The following is a 3,846-nucleotide window of genomic DNA, read 5'->3' on the forward strand; positions in this document are numbered from 1 at the left end:
CAACTGACAAATCAGTCACCCTGTTTCTGTCGAATACTACTACCCAGACATTGTACATGTGTAACCCCTTAGGAGGCCCTGGTGGAGGCTAAGTCAGTTCGGAGGAAACCATTGCTTTCAAAAACCATACAACATTGAAAGAGACTGAAAAGACTATTATGGTTTCCTTTAACCCTTGAAGCATGCTGGCAAGAAATTTCCCGGTCTTCTTCGAAATTCTCACATTTCTACTTACTTTTGTGGCTGTCAGACATCATGTTTTCTATCTTTGTTTCTTCCTTTTCATCCACAGTGACTTCCAAGTGAAGGCAAAGAGAGAAAAGTTTAGTTACTATCTTACATGACTTTGTTTAACCTTCAGCCTTCTAATGTAGCAGTTTCACTTTGGCACCAAATTTAGATTGTTAATTGGGTTCAAGCAGTATATAGGGATAAACTCAGTTTGTATAAAAAGCTTATGAGTGAAATATTTCCTACTGATACTTGCAAGCAAGTTTTGCATTTCTATTTGGTAAATACAACATCCATGTCAGTATAAAATCTATGTCTACTAGTAATTAAGGTACTGTGAATTTTTTAAAACCTTAGGGTTCACATGAGGCCACCTACTTTTCTCAGCATAGCAGACAGTGTCTAGGCTCTGGGTGGTCAATATCTCTTCCAGTTGGACTGGTCATGGGGGCATTCGAGGACAGATAGAAATCAAACTTTTGAATAAGCCAAGCAATGGTACTGGAGCAATGGAAAAAAAAGCATGATGAGATCTCCAGGTGGACAAAGAGACAGAGTTCATCTCAAAAGCTCCCCCAAGCTAACTGAACTTTTAGTTGTGTGTATGTTGTTTTAATTTCTGTCAAAAAATGTTCATTTCCACATCACCTGTACTTTAAATGCTGTTAAAAATGTTATAGAAAAAGGAGGCCTGGAAAGCAGTTTTTTTAAAAGCTACAATTATTATTGTTCATACTTTATATACAAACATGCCAGAGGACCACAGTGCTGCAGTTACTCACAAGTTTGTTCAACAGTGGAAAGTGTGTCCACTGTCTCCGAAGTTGACTCTTCCTCAAGTGAAACTTTTAGACAAAGCAGAGAAATTCCAGTAAAACACTGATGGAACAGTCTGGGAAGTTAAGTCTAGATGTAGAGGCTCATTACTGGATAGTATTTACACACTTCGTTCTGTGTATGTGCGTCCGTGAGTTTACTTGTTGTATTCCCGAGTAAGGAGCGATTAAGACTCAGTTTAACACCATATATAATAAAAAAAAACTTTCCACAGCTTTGTATACCATAAAAGCTGACTAAAAACCTTGCGCTACCACAACACTAACAGATGTGTCAGCTACATGTATATGTGACCTTTAGTAGAGCTACATGTATCAACACCAAATGTTACAGTTTCTTTGCAACTTTATCTGATATCAAGTTTCCTACTCACAAGTTTTCTGTTCAACCGTGGAACATGTTTCTGTTGTTTCTGTTGTTGAATCTTCCTTGTGTTCAGCTTTTTTACAAACCAGAGATATACAAGTTAGAATGAGGCAATGTAACATCATATCGAACTAACATTTCATTAAGCCTTGTAACTTATTACGACAGTATGTGGAAATAAATAATGCTTTGCATGACCTAAGAATTTGTTCATTCTCTAACTGGAATTGTTCGTTCACAAAGTAGGACTACGTTTGCTACTATACTCACATGTCTTTTGTTCAACCATCATGGAACCCATTTCTCTTGAATCTGATGATGGATCTTCCTCAAGTTCAGCTTTTGTACAGAGATAAATAATCAGTAAGATGAACTGATATCAAACTGCTGTACAAAAGCATATCCACCAACAATTCATTCAGACTTTTTCATTCTCAAATTTCAAGATCTTGAATAAGAAAATATTTGTTGTCTATTATACTCACAAGTTTTCTGTTCAACTGTGCAAACGGTTTCCCTTGAATCTGATGACGCATCTTCCTCATGTACAGCTTTTTTTTACAGAGATATATGATTCAGTAAGATCAGCTGTTGTCAAACTGATATCAAACTGTTGTCTAAACGTATATCCACCAGCATTACAGTCAGCCTTTTTCATTCTCAAATATCAACATCTTAAATATGAAAACATTTTAATTATTTGACTATACTCACATGTTTCGTGTTCAACTGTGCAAATTGTTTCCCCTGATTCTGAGGTTGATTCTTCCTCATGCTCAGCTTTTTCACAGAGATAAACCAGTTAGAGAAACTAATAATAAAGCATGTACCAAAATGTCAAAAGGCATTTTGTTAATTCTACATTATTTCAAGAACAATGTAAGATTTGTAGTCTTTATTTTTTTCTCTACTCACTTGTTTCCTGTTCAATCGTTGAACCTGTTCCCCCTGACTCTGATGTGGATTCTTCCTCATGTTCAACTTTTAAATAAAGCAGAGATACAAGACGTTTTGCATCTTAATAACAGTCAATGTGGCTTCATGTGCTAGTAGAAATGAATTCAAACTCTATACTCCAAAGTGAGAGAAAAGTTGCCTATTAAGTAAGTACTGAATGTAGCTTGTACTTTACTATACAAAACTGGTGCAAGTAAGTTATGCGTCGAGTTAAATGTTAACCGCTTATGCAAAACGAACAAAAGTTGCTCCTCCTAATTCAGCCATTTCCTTTATTATGCCTTCTCGGTGTGTTTGACATGTCTCAAGTTTGAACATTGTTTTTCTGCACATTCATTCACATGCAAGTTGTCTATACTGTGCAGTAAAAGTGATGGACACCACGAGTGTGCATTTCAATGTCAAGATTAATTGAGAATCATAAAGATCCATGCACATGACACAACTTACATGTGCCTTGTTCCACAGTTTCTAGTTCCTGGGATTCTGATATCTGCTCAAGTTGGACTGTTCGCATGAGAGATCATACAAAAGCAAAAACATTATACAGGTGTACACGACAAATCAGCTCCAAAGCCATTCATACTGTCCACTTGGAATGTAGAAATCAATGAACTCTGCTACAGGAAAAAGTATTGTGACAGTATTTTCTAAGGCGCATTCATTCTTGAAAACATGAGCAAGTACGTATACAACCATTGGTACATTGTATTCCTACATTGTAGCTCCTACAGGCATCATGCTTCCCCTCAATTGAGCAGTTGATGTCAACAAAAAACAACAACAAAAAGTTTGAAATCTAAATCACCTAACAAGACAATGAAACAATGTGGATGATCGTGTACTAATGAATTGGTCAGAAAGAAAAATATCACTAAACAGAAAAAAAACTTGGAGGAAAGGGTGCACTCCAAAGATCAGTTACTGTTAGTAGTGTTCTGCACAAAAAAGGACAGACTATCAATTAAAAAAGGTGTGGAAAATGGTGCACAATGGTGCAGGTTGGACCTCTTAACTCCAAGTGAAATCTTGTAGTGTCTCACAACAGGTGGTATTTAGGATACACTTACCAACAAACAAATAAACAAACAAACAAACAACAACAAGCCACTCACAAGCGCTGTGTGTTGTAGTGGAGGTGAACTCCACATCCTCAAAGCTGACAAACCCAGCCTGGCTCTCAACTGTCCAGGTGAGCAAGCACAGGAGGAAACATACTTAGGTCAATCTTATGTCACATATCACAAGTCTAAAGTTTGTCTGACAGGCAACAACAGACAATAAACCGTACAGTGAGTGAGTGACATTGAGGTCTCTGGTTTAGCACGCATCAAGTTTGATTAAGTCTTTAGTAGTATATTAGGGGCATCTTGACTAAAAAGCTCAAAAGGAAGCTCACAGCTACATTGTAGATGTGCAAAGGTTAGGCGTGAAAACGGGGTGCTAAGATACGCT

At 37.1% G+C, this 3,846-nt stretch overlaps 2 long non-coding RNA genes across 2 annotated transcripts; both read right to left on the reverse strand.

The window, feature by feature from the left end:
- Positions 1-234: 234 nt before the first annotated feature.
- Positions 235-1,949, reverse strand: LOC118409050. The gene is made up of 3 exons (XR_004830399.1): positions 1,920-1,949; positions 610-669; positions 235-295 (listed from the first exon to the last, which is right to left on the reverse strand). It is a non-coding gene; the product is annotated as an uncharacterized LOC118409050 (long non-coding RNA).
- A 396-nt stretch (positions 1,950-2,345) lies between these two features.
- Positions 2,346-3,747, reverse strand: LOC118409051. The gene is made up of 3 exons (XR_004830400.1): positions 3,507-3,747; positions 2,842-2,898; positions 2,346-2,415 (listed from the first exon to the last, which is right to left on the reverse strand). It is a non-coding gene; the product is annotated as an uncharacterized LOC118409051 (long non-coding RNA).
- Positions 3,748-3,846: the final 99 nt, after the last annotated feature.

Source organism: Branchiostoma floridae, unplaced genomic scaffold (assembly GCF_000003815.2).
Source record: "Branchiostoma floridae strain S238N-H82 unplaced genomic scaffold, Bfl_VNyyK Sc7u5tJ_883, whole genome shotgun sequence".
Taxonomy (NCBI): domain Eukaryota; kingdom Metazoa; phylum Chordata; class Leptocardii; order Amphioxiformes; family Branchiostomatidae; genus Branchiostoma; species Branchiostoma floridae.